Source organism: Mus pahari, chromosome 5 (genome assembly GCF_900095145.1).
Source record: "Mus pahari chromosome 5, PAHARI_EIJ_v1.1, whole genome shotgun sequence".
Classification (NCBI taxonomy): Eukaryota; Metazoa; Chordata; class Mammalia; order Rodentia; family Muridae; genus Mus; species Mus pahari.
The window spans coordinates 9988069-10001838 of record NC_034594.1 but is presented as its reverse complement, the minus strand read 5'-3'; the positions used below and the strand labels follow the sequence as shown (position 1 = coordinate 10001838).

At 36.6% G+C, this 13770-nt stretch overlaps 1 long non-coding RNA gene and 1 pseudogene across 1 annotated transcript in view; both read right to left on the bottom strand.

Moving 5' to 3' along the window:
• The window catches only part of LOC110322474, a 469796-nt gene that overhangs the window by 154607 nt on the left and 301419 nt on the right, over window positions 1-13770 (bottom strand). The gene's annotated exons all lie outside the window — the stretch shown is intronic.
• On the bottom strand, window positions 11551-11859 carry LOC110322473 (annotated as a pseudogene).

Sequence of the window (13770 nt, the reverse complement as noted above, 5' to 3'; positions counted from 1 at the left end):
CTGATAGATCAATGGAATAGAACTGAAGACCCAGAAATGAACCCACACACCTATCTTCACTTGATTTTTGACAAAGAAACTAAAAACATCCAGTGGGAAAAAAAGACAGCATTTTCAATAAATGATGCTGGCTCAACTGGCAGTTATCATGTAGAAGAATGAGAATTGACCCATTCTTATCTCATGAGTCACACCAATGCTCAAGTCTAAGTGGATTAACAAATTACAGGTAAAAACCAGAGACACTGAAACTTATAGAGGAGAAAGTGGGGGAAAACCTCGAAGATAGGGGTACAGAGGAAAAATTCCTGGACAGAACAGCAATGGCCTGTGCTGTAAGATCAAGAATTGACAAATGGAACCTCATAAAATTGCAAAGCTTCTGTAAGGCAAAGGACACTGTCAATAAGAGCAAAAGGCAAACAACAGATTGGGGAAAAGATCAATCTTAAATCTGATCGGGGGCTAATATCCAACATATTTAAAGAACTTAAGAAATTGGAGTCCAGAAAATTAAACAACCCTATTAAAAAATGGGATCCACAGCTAAACAAAGAATTCTCAACTGAGGAATACCGAATTGCTGAGGATCACCTAAAAAAAAAAAATGTTGAACATCATTAATCATCAGGAAAATGCAAATCAAAATAACCCTGAGATTTCACCTCACACCAGTCAGAATGGCTAGGATCAAAAAATCAGGTGACAGCAGATGCTGGCCAGGATGTGGAGAAAGAGGAACACTCCTCCATTGCTGGTGGCATTGCAATCTGGTAAAACTACTCTCTAAGTCAGTTTGGTAGTTCCTCTGAAAACTGGACATAGTACTCCTGGAAGATTGAGCAATACCTCTCTTGGACATATACCCAGAAGGTAATCCAACTTGTAATAAGGACACATTCTCCACTATGTTCATAGCAGCCTTATTTATAATAGCCAGAAGCTGGAAAGAACCCAGATATCCCTCAACAAAGGATTGGATACAAAAAAATGTGTTACATTTAAACAATTGAATACTACTCAGCTATTAAAAATAATGAATTTATGAAATTCTTGGATAAATGAATGGATCTGGAGGATATCATCCTGAGTGAGGTAACCCAATCACAAAAGAACACACATGATATGCACTCACTGATAAGTGGATATTAGCCCAGAAACTTAGTATACCCAAGATACAATTTGCAAAACACATGAAACTCAAGAAGGAAGGCCAAAGAGTGGATACTTTGTTCCTTCATAGAAGGGGGAACAAAATACCCATGGAAGGATTTTAGAGACAAAGTTCAGAGCTGAGACTGAAGGAAGGATCATCCAGAGACTGTCCGACTTGAGGATCTATCCCATAAAAAACCACCAACCCAGACACTATTGCAGATGACAGCAAGATTTTGCTGGTATGACCTTGATATAGCTGTGTCTTGTTATGCCAGTGCCTGGCAAACACAGAAGTGGATGCTCACAGTCATCTATTGGATGGAACACAGGGCCCCCAATGAAGGAGCTAGAAAAAGTACCCAAGGAGCTGAAGTGGTCTGCAACCCTATAGGAGGAACAACATGAATTAACCAGTACGCCTAGAGGTCATGTCTCTAGCTGCATATATAACAGAGGATGGCCTATGTCTTAGTCAGGGTTTCTATTCCTGCACATACATCATGACCAAGAAGCAAGTTGGGGAGGAAAGGGTTTATTTGGCTTACATTTCCATACAGCTTTTGATCACCAAAGGATGCAGGACTGGAACTCAAGCAGGTCAGAAAGCAGGAGCTGATGCAGAAGCCATGGAGGGATGTTCTTTAGTGGCTTGCCCAGTCTGCTCTCTTATAGAGCCCAACCAGCCCAGAGATGGCACCACCCACAAGGGGCCCTCCCCCCTTGATCACTAATTGAGAAAATGCCTTATAACTGGATCTCATGGAGGCATTTCCTCAACTGAAGCTCCTTTCTCTGTGATTACTCCAGCTGTGTCAAGTTGACACAGAGCTATCCAGTACAGCCTAGTTGGCCATCAATGGGAGGAGATGTCCTTGGTTTTGTGAATGTTATATGCCCTAGTATTATATGCCCCAGTATAGGGGAACGCCAAGGCCAGGAAGTGAAGTTGGTGAGTTGGGGATCAGGGGAGGGTATGGGGGACTTACGGAGAGGAAACTAGGAAAGGTGATAGCATTTTAAATGTAAATGAAGTAAATGTCTAATAAAAAAAAGAAAAAGAAATAACTTACATTATGAACTAGTTCCTTATGAAAGCAATAACTCCAGAAGATGTATCTGCTGTGTGGAGAAAGAGCTACTTGACTGTGAATGTAGACCTTATGGGACACAAGCTTAAATCTAAATCCACTTCACAAAACAAGGAAGTTTAAAGCAAATTAGGTATTTTCCACTGAGATCCAGTCAATAATTGTTCTAGGAGAGATACTAACTTCTGGTCTGCTCCTATCCTTTGATGTTCTACTCTACCCAAGATCAGTTCAAGTAGATTAGCCAAATCGCCACCTCCTTTGCCAGGCAGTCACAGTGACACACACTGCAGGAAACTTGCAAAAGTGGACCACGGTTTTTCTCACTTTGGACACAAGACTTATTAAAGGAGACAATGCTATACCAGTTAGCAAAAGCAAACAGTGTATTTTAGTCACAAGGTAACTGGTCTTTCTCAGGATAAATTGGTTTGACTCTTGTAAGCCATCTCACCCACTTTCACACAACATAGACTATTGTAGATAGACCAGTCATGGCAAAAAACTGATTGATAATATTCCCTGTCTCTAGTATCATTAACCCCATGGACGAATAAAGAAAAACAGAATTGACATTAGACAGTTTGAAAGTGAGACTAAGACAATCTACAGGGAAAGGTCGAGCTCAACAGATCCGGCAGTTGTTGTCACTGCCCACCACTTGGGCTTGTGGCTGGTGACTTCATGGACATGTTCCTGTGATGCTCTGCCAAATGTCAGTCTGAGTCCTTCATGGTTATCCCAATGAGATGCTGCAGCCCCCTTCAACTCACCACCTCTTACCCACAAGATCCCAGGGACCCAGTGGCCTTCGGACAACACACTTATGTTAAAAAAAATATATTAATGGAGAAGAATTTGAGAAGGCATGTGATTCTTAGGTACTTTTAAAACTTAAATGGAAGTTAATCTGCTTAAAAGTAGAGAAATGTCGCAAAAGCAAACTTGGTAGAAAAGCAAAATGTACTTAAAAATTATTGTATAATACTAAATTAATTGAAGCACATGGATAAAAACTACTCACAAAACCACACAGTAGACAAATATAAATCAAAACATTATTTATTCAAAAAAACAATAAATGAATAGGCAAGTTTTTATATGTCTTTAATGTTCTAATTATTTTTTATGAAACATTATAAAAATTAAATATTATTTGAAATCACTGTCAAAAGATAATTATGAAGAATTAGTGGCCTTCATTCTAAATGAAGTTACAGAGACTGTGGAAGACTCATAGGTTCTGAACAGGCTCAAGACAAAACAGTTCCCAGTGATGTAAGGGGAAACTAGATAGAGGCTCCCACCTTCAAAAAATAATGAGTAATTGGCACTCTCTTGCAAAGAAAACTTAGTTTTATTCAATGGAGCCTCATATGGTTTATTAACCACATATATAGGTATACCCCATTAACAGGAGCCTGGTATGGCTGCTTCCTGGGGGTTCCACCAGCAGCAGACCAATATAGATGCAAATACTGATAGCCAACCCTTGGACTGAACCCAGGCCCCCAATAGAAGAACTAGGGGGAAGGATTGAAGAAGCTGAAAGGGGTTCCAACCCCATAGAAGAACAATATCAACTAACCAGACCACCCAGTGTTCTCAAAAACTAACCCCCCAACCAAAGAGTATACATGGAGGGATCCATGGCTCCAGACACAAATGTAGCAGAGGATGGCCTTATCTGACATCAATGAAAAGGGAGGCCCTTGGTCCTGTGGAGGCTTGATCCCCCATTATTTGGGGATGCTAGAGCAGTGAGGCAGGCCGGAGTGGGTTAGTGAGTGGAGGAGTACCCTCATAGCTACAAATGGGAGGAGAGAGTAGGGGGATGGGATGGGGTAACAAGGAAGGGAGGTATTATTTGAAATGTACATGAATAGAATGGTTAATGACAGAAAAGAATCAGAAACTTCAATCATCAAAATACTGTTGGATATGTAAATGTAACATTAATAAAACATCTGTATTGAGACGATTATTGAAATGCGATTGAAATCACCATGTTTATTAACTTGGCTGTAGCTGTATATATAGATGAGGATGACCTAGTTGGTCATCAATGGGAGGAGAGGCACTAGATCCTGTGAAGGTTCTATGCTTTAGTGTAGGGCAATGCCAGGAGTGGGAATGGGAAAGGGTGGGCTGGGGAGGAGGAGGAGGAGGGGGCAGGATTGGGGATTTTCAGAGGGGAAACTAGTAATGGGGATAACATTTGAAATGTAAATAAAGAAAATATCTAATTAAAAAAAGTGAATAGTTTGATATTACAGAAAATACAGAGTGTTTTCTTATAGACCATAGCATATATTTAAATATTTTTATATTAACAAGATATGTGGATCATGTTGTAAGCTAATAGTATTATAACCTCATAAATTTGGTTAATATTTTATGTTTTACCACATATCCTAATTTTCTTTTTTTTTTAATTTTAACCTTTTTCTTTCTTTTTTATTAGATATTTTCTTTATTTACATTTCAAATGCAACCCCGAAAGTTCCCTATACCCCCACCCCCACCCCTGCTCCCCTACCTACCCACTCCCACTTCTTGGCCCTGGCATTCCTTTGTGCTGGGTCATATAAAGTTTGCAAGACCAAGGGGCCTCTCCTTCCAATGATGGCCAATTAGGCCATCTTCTGCTACATATGCAGCTAGAGACACGAGCTCAGGGGGTACTGGGTAGTTCATATTGTTGTTCCACCTACAGGGTTACAGCCCCCTTCAACTCCCTGCTTGTGGACGTTGTACATCGTGGTGCGCACTAGGCTCCGCACCACGATGTACAACGTCCACAAGCAGTTCCCCCACTTTCTCCTCTATCAATTTCAGTGTCTCTGGTTTTATGTGGAGGTCTTTGATCCACTTAGACTTGAGCTTTCTACAAGGAGATAAGAATGGATCAATTCTCATTCTTCTACATGATAGCCGCCAGTTGTGCCAGCACCATTTGTTGAAAATGCTGTCTTTTTTCCACTGGATGGTTTTAGCTCCCTTGTCAAAGATAAAGTGACCATAGGTGTGTGGATTCGTTTCTGGATCTTCAATTCTATTCCATTGATCTACATGTCTGTCACTGTACCAGTACCATGCACTTTTTATCACAATTTTTCTGTAGTACAACTTAAGGTCAGGCATGGTGATTCCACAAGAGATTCTTTTATTGTTGAGAATGGTTTTTGCTATCCTAGGTTTTTTATTATTCCAAATGAATTTGCAAATCGCCCTTTCTAACTCTGTGAAGAATTGGGTTGGAATTTTGATGGGTATTGCATTAAATCTGTAGATTGCTTTTGGCAGGATGGCCATTTTGACTATGTTAATCCTGCCAATTCATGAGCATGGGAGATCTTTCCATCTTCTGAGATCTTCTTCAATTTCTTTCCAGGATTGTGGGTGCAGCAAATGTCAACCATATATTTTTAGTCTCATATCAACTGTAATTCATTGATTTACATGATTTTGATGACCTTGATATTTCTAAGAGCTGAACTATATTCAGTACTCAATACTTTTGAATTGAGGGACACTGAATTACTCCTGATTTCATTAAGCTAACATGTTTGGGAGTGATATCCCACAAAGGGCAATTAATTTCTTTAAAGAATAAGTGTGCTGGGCAGTGATGGAGCATGCCTTTAATCCCAGCACTTGGGAGGCAGAGGCAGGTGAATTTCTGAATTCGAGGCCAGCCTGGTCTACAGAGTGAGTTCCAGGACAGTCAGGATTATAGAGAAACCCTGTCTCGAAAAACCATGAAAAACCAAGAAAAACAAGTGAGTGGGCAGGGGAGCAGGGCCAGGTAAGGGCATAGGGGACATTTGGGATAGCATTTGAAATGTAAATAAAGAAAATGTATAATAAAACAATTAAAAACAAACAAACAAAAAATAAGTGTTAGTTGCTACTGCACCTGATGGCTTGAAAGACAACTAATAAACTTTCAGCATATGCTTGGTGACTTGGCTCCAGTCTTAATATGTTTTTGGGGGTTTTGTTTGTTTGTTTTTAATAATTCTTTTCATCTACTTTGTTTCTGCACTTTATTTTTTGGAAATGTTTAATATTTTGTAGCAATCTGCCAGATTCATTCCTAATCTGGAATGAAAATTGGGCAGTCCTATATTCCCTCCTTCCAGCAGTGATTCAAGTTGTGCATTCAATATCATTGCTAATGGATGAAACCCTTGGACATCGCCTACCCATGCTGGCAGTGATACCTTACATCTACTTGAATTCTCATATCCTACAGACAAATTATGTAAATAGATTATATATGGTTATGACTCATCTGTACAGGTTACATGGTGGAGTATCTAAATAGATATTATGTATTTTTAATTGAATTATGAGTGTCATCACTGAGTTTCAGTTCTTTTCATATTTTAATATAAATAAAGCCTGAAATGTAAAATATCTCCTATTTTACTATTCATTTTATAAGTTTGAATTTTTCATATATAGCTTTAAATATATTATTTTATCATATACATATCTATGGATATCTACATAGATAAAAATTGGTAAAAATATAATACATGTATTACATAACACATTATTACTGAAATTATTTTATTATTACAGAGTTAACTGTTCAATATGTATGTACAGGAAAACAATTTGTGTATATAGATTTGTTTTCAAAATTCATAGTTCATTGCTTATTTAAGACATAAAAATAATTATCACCATAATAATAATAATAATAATCTTCAAAGCCTTAAATCTGATTTTCTTATATAATAGCCCTTTTGTGTGAATGCAGTTTATGATGAGCAAAAATGATATAAGAAAGTATTGCATTAAAATATTGGTTGTTGTAAAATGGAAATCCAGTCTTTCATACACAAAATGAAATATTTTCATGATTTATAGAATTTCCATTATTAGGTAGTTCAAATGTTGGTGCTGACTTATTTTGTAAGAATTTTTATAGAGGATACCATATATAGATCCCTTTAAAATCTTAATCTAGTTTTGAAGATGAGCAGTAATAGATGCCAAAAAGAATTTTCAATCTGTTTCTTCTGCTTCTGTTTTTTTCAGAAATGCTCTGAAATTTCAGTTACCTAAGAAATACTTGTTACATGTAGAGAATCGATATGAGTGAGGTCAGAAAACTGGGTTAGGAAAAAGATTCTTTGATACATATAAACCTATTGAAGTCATCTTATCTTATATAAGTTCGATGGTTGTTGCTTCCCATTAAATAATTTATTCTATTTAATTTTCAAATATTGGGATAGGAAATTACTTTGTCTCATTTCAATACTATCATTATTATTGTTACAAGTTTCTATAAAATATATGGATCTCTTTGAAATAATAATTATATTGGTGGTTTTTTTTTCAGGTGTTAGGGCTGAACACAGGGTTTTATGCATGGTACATATATACTCTGCCACTGATCTATAATCTAAGACCCTAACCACTTCTTACGATTAAATTTTACTTTGAAAATTTATTATTTATTTTCCTTTTTTATCTAGGGCATTGTTACTGTTCTGTAGTTTCATAAAACAGTGGAGTAATTTACTGCTTATCTATGAGCTTTTTTCTAATACAAAACTGAGTACTATAGTGTTTGTTTGTTTACTTGTTGGTTGCCATTTAGCAACTCTGAAGCTCTGCTATGAGAACTTACTGCTGATGGTATCTTATCTCCGAGGTCCTAGAACTTCACGACAGCATCATCCTGTTTCCCCCCTTTCCCTATTCTTTCCCATTCTCCCCTACCATTCAAATGGATTTCTTTTCTCAGCCACAAGTGTTTCCTGACATAAGCCAATACTTTAGTAGAGCATACCCTATAATGAGTCATGCAGCACGAGGACATGGATTCTAAACCCTGATGCTTAAATTTTAATTTTAATCACATTTGTTATTTTATATTTTTACTGAGGATACAGTGATGAGTAAAAGCTAATTTTCCTACAAGAAAGTCACTGCCCCCTTTCTTCCCAGTTAAATGAATAATACATTGTCATTAGTGTTTCCACTACATTTTTTGTGAATTTATTTTTGTTTGTTTTTTGCCATTACTTTGTCCAGTTTTATGAAACATTGAACTATATTACTTGCTATTTGCTTACTTATGCATAAAAACATTATGTGAAAGTGTGTCTCCCGGTATGTTGTTTCTGATGTAAAGCTTACATTATTGGATTGTAATATAGTACTACTCAGAGAAAACAGTTTATTTAAGGGCTTCTTATTCCATAGAGAAACAGGGAGCAATTTTTGATGCCACACATGATAAGCTACATCTGCCTCTTGCTCTCTTTGAGACAGAGCTTCATAAGCCATCTTTGATGTGCTTAAGCTACTTTAAAGGTAGTGTTTTTATTTGTGAATAAAAGATGTTTTCTTACCAATTCCTTAAGGATGCTTTTATCTTCTTACCTATAGAGAGTACAAATCAATTCCAGCAGTAATGCGTCTAAAATTGACAAACTGTAACTAGACTATTCTTTTATATTTTTCTCAGCAAGAATATATTATGCATGACATTACTTAAAAGCTTAAAAGCACTGTAGAAAAATAAGAAACCCTCTTATTTTATTTATCACTTTATTTGGTATTTCTTAATCTACTAACTTTCCTTAACTAATATGTAAATACTTCGGTTATGAGCCAGTAGAAATTTTTAAGTAAAATATTAGCCTAATCTAAATGCTTGATACATGCATGTATATTTATGATAGATATAAAATTACAACTTATATTTTAATTAGAATAATAAGAAAACATCAGTCTGAGCCGGGCCTGGTGGCGCAGGCCTTTAATCCCAGCACTCGGGAGGCAGAGGCAGGCGGATTTCTGAGTTCGAGGCCAGCCTGGTCTACCAAGTGAGTACCAGGACAGCCAGAGCTATACAGAGAAACCCTGTCTCGAAAAACCAAAAAAAAAAAAAAAAAAAAAAAAAAAAAAAAAAAAAAGAAAACATCAGTCTGAGAGTGCAGATCAGTATAGGGTACTTGCCTCCCACATTCAAGACCATAGCTTCAATCTCTACAAGCACAAAAGAAAAATGAAGACTACAGATGCTGGAGTCAGTGAATCAGACTTAAACATGGACCCTTTCGACCCAACAACACTGCAGATCTGTTCCTCTTTGGCTTTGTATTCGAAGATTCTCACTCTTTTTATTAATCATCTTATTGGCCTAACCATGTGGCCTAAAATTGATTATGCAAGTTTCTTTCCATTGCTATTTTCATTCAAGTATTAAGTACGATATTTTCTTTCTTAAAAAAAAAAAAATACCAGGTTATGGTTTACTTAGGGTTTTATTGCTCTGAAGAGATACCATTACCAAGCCAACTCTGTTTACAAAGGACAACATTCCATCTGAGCTGGCTTACTGTTTCAGAGATTCAGTCCATTATCTTCTTGGAAGGAAGTATGGCACTATGGTGCTGGAGCTGCTGAGAACTTTACATCTTGATACTCAGAGAGTCAGAAGGAGACTCTTCAGCAGGAATCTAGGAGGGAACTTCTTTCCACCCTGGGTGACCTTAAGCCCACCCTGACAGTGACACTCTTCCTCCAGCAAAGCCACACCTACTCTATACCTCTTAATAATGCTACTCCCTCAGCTAAACATATTCAAACCATCACAGGGTATAAGTAAAGGATAATTAACCCAACAGGTGGTGGTGGAAGCCCATATCTTAAGGCCTGCTCTAAGGATGCAGAGGCAGGTGAATTTCTGAGTTTGAGGTCAGCTTAGTTTACAAAGCAAGTTCTAGGACTGCTAGAGCTACACAGAGAAACTCTGTCTCAAAATTACATTAATAAAAAGAATAATTGATCCAAATCATAATAATTTATGAGTGTGGTGGGTACTCTAAATCAGTGTAGTATTATAATGACCTTAGCACTGTAAAGATTTTTTTTTCTGTGAGACTTACTCAATTAACCTGATAATCCTTGTTCTACTCATACAATTTGAGATCTTGTTTCTGTGAAAATTGTTCTAATTCATCTGATATTTTTTTGATAGTGTTTATAGTTACTACTCCTGTCTACTAAAATGAACTAAAATTATTCAAAATTATTTTTTGGATTTTTTCTTTGATATTTCCATTATTTACATTTCAAATGCTATCCCAAAAGTTCCCTGTATCCTCCCCCTGCCCTGCTCCCCTACCCACCCACTCCCACTTCTTGGCCCTGGCATTCTCTTGTACTGGGGCATATAAAGTTTGCAAGACCAAGGGGCCTCTCTTCCCAGTGATGGCTGACTAGGCCATCTTCTGCTTAATTCTCTGTATTTTCATAAATGTATTTCTTATATTTCCTAATGCATAATAAGTTAGAAAGTATTTACAGAATCATTATAAAGGAAATAAAGAAAAATAAAGTAAAGGAAAGATGGGATAGAAAAGAAGGAAAATAGGGAAGGAAGAAATGGATTTAAAACAGATAGCTGCTAGAGACATTACAGTAAATGAGGCATCTTTAAATTGTTAACATTATTCTGGGATAAGCCAAATTCTCAATCAAGTTTTTCTAGATGTATATGACCTATTGATTGGAAACTTCATCTATGAAATAAGAATATCTTTTTATTTATAGATTGACTATTTCTTTACGTGAAAACCAATATTTCTCAGCAAAATTTGCCACTTTCAAGAAACGAAGCCAGTGATTAAAGAGAAAGGTCAGTGCTAATTCATGTAGCTACTAATGCAGGTCCATGTGTGACACCATTAATGTTCCTACACATTTGACCTTAACAATGAAAAGAAGAATCATGTCATGAAAGCAACTTTTAGGATTCTGCTATAACGTTAGGAGTGATAAAACATTCTAAATGCATAAATAACAATGCATATTTGTGGAGAAAATATAGCAAAAAGATAATTTAATAAAGCAAAAGATCACGAGCTTGTGTTCTATTGAGAAGTGAATCTGTGTCAGCTCCTACACTGAGGGATTTCTGCATATTGCATTTTTCATATTCAGTATTTTTAATTACTACAAATATATACATCCAATTTAGACATTAAAACAAGAAAAGGAACATAACTGGGTTTTCCTCATAGTTTTTCTTAAAGTTCTTAGCAAAGTAATTGTCGTGTACATAATGCAGGTTTTATTTTTTAATTTATATCATTTTATTTGGAAGTGTTTGTAACAGTACAGTGAAACTAAATGTCAGAGACAATGGCTGTCAGGTTAGGCATCATCCATTTATTATGAAAGGGCAGCATGGAAATTTTTTTACATGATGAAATAGTTCAGGACATCAGTGGAATGGGCAGCTTAATGTGACACCATTTCAACCGTGATTTCAGTCGACATACTTTTCAAGAATGTCACTACCTCCAAATAAGAAATAATCCTTGTCATCTAGAACTACTTTGGTGTCTTCATATTCTGGGAGAAGAACTTTATCTCCAACTTTTACACTGTCAGGCTCAATTTCTCCACCCTTTCCTTTCCTGCCTGACCCCACAGCATTGACCATTGCTTGCAACACTTTCCCTTGAGACTTTTCTGGAAGCATAATGCCACCTTTGGTTACAGTTTCAACAGCATTCCTTTCAACCAATGCTCTGTCAATGAGTGGAAGAAGCTTCCTAAAAGCTTGTCTAGCCATGACTTGAGCCTCCGAACTCTGCCTCATAATGCAGTTTTAAAGGAAAAAGTGTTTATAAGATGTATGTGTGCATATTTTCTTGCAATAATAGTAGAAGACAGCTTTAGTATCAGTTACGATTTGCTAATTTGAACAAATATTCCATGAGATCTTTTGTTCTCCATATCTACTTATTAATTCTCTTCTGCATAATCTGCAAATGATTCCAAAATTTAATTTCCTTACATGTAATATGGAAACAATAAGATTTATTTTGTAACATGAAAGTTTGTAATAGTAGCTTTTAATTGCCTGATGTTAACTGTTGTTTCAGAGACTTACTTTTAAATAAGCTTACGCTTTCCAGTTGGTTCTAAACTCTGGCTAGCTGGTTAATCCAACATCTACACTAGTCACTAGAGGATTTCTATATAAACTAACAAGGTAATTGGCCCAAATAAATTTTGTATAATATAAATGCACAAATAGAACTTAATGGTATGAAGTTTCAATTTAATTTTTGAGCTAAGCAAAGATAAATGTGGACATATGTAAACTGAAAGGCAGATTAACCAAAGGTACTAGGCATACGGGCACCCACCTATAACCTAAGTACTCAAGAGATTAAAGCAGGAGAATTACACACACATGCCTTGTCAAAATATGTTTGATGCAATTGGCATCAAGTTCCATACCTATAATCCTAGTACCAAAGGTGTAAGGAAATAGCTTTGTAAGACTGGGGGTTGTTGTTATATAATATTAAAGTTATAGGATAACCAATAATCTGATTTCCTTTAAAATTCTACCATCTTATTCTGACTTGTGAAGTCAATTACATGTGAAAGTATACATAAAAAGTTGGACTTGAGGAAAGCTAAAAATATAATACTTTCACAGATTTCTAATTACTTTGCTTAAAACTAGTATGTTTGAATAAATTAATGTGATCAATTCCTGCAGTCAATCCCTGTAATACTAATTATAGTATAAATTATAATTTTGTTTTTAATATTTAATTCTAGCCTTCCAGCCCATACCTTCACCTGAAATTGCATTTCCACACAACACACCCTAACCCTTGTCTCAGTCTGCCTCCTAGGAAGCCTGCTCTAACCTGGGACACAGAGGGACTACCAGGACAGCCAACAACAGAGGCAACCAGCCAAAAGGCAAGTGAAGGAAAAAAATCAATAGAAAGCAGTGCAACATGGCACCATCAGAACCCAGCTCTCCTACTACAATAAGCCCTGACACAATAAGATATCCTAACACAGCTAAAGAGCAGGACTGTGCCCTTAAATCTCATCTCACAAAGAAGACAGGGGCCTATGAGGAGAGTATACAAAACTCCCTTAAAGAAATAGAGGAAAACATAACCAAAAACCAGTTATAGGAAAAACCAGGTTATCCTAAACCATGTGGAAAACCTTAAAGAGGAAAAAAAAAAACTTAAAGAAATAAAGGAAAAATATAAACAAACAGGTGAAGGAAATGAATTAAATAGTCCAAGACCTAAAAGTGGAAGAAGAACCAATAAAGAAAACACAAGTTGAGACAAGCCCAGAGGGGAAAACGCTAGGAGAAAGAAGAGAAACTACAGAGGTAAGCATCTCTGACAGACACAAGAGATGGAAGAAATGTAAAATGGTTCTAATTCAAAGCATCCAGGAAATTTGGACCACTGTGAAAAGTCCAAACCTAAGAAAAAGGAATAGAAGAGAATGAAGATTCCTATTTCAGATAGCCAGAAAATATCTTCAGCAAAATACTAGTAGAGAAGGTCCATATTCTAAGAAACAGATAGCTATGCATGTGTATAAGAAGCTAAGAGAAGGCCGGGCGTGGTGGTGCACGCCTTTAATCCCAGCACTCGGGAGGCAGAGGCAGGCGGATTTCTGAGTTCGAGGCCAGCCTGGTCTACAAAGAGAG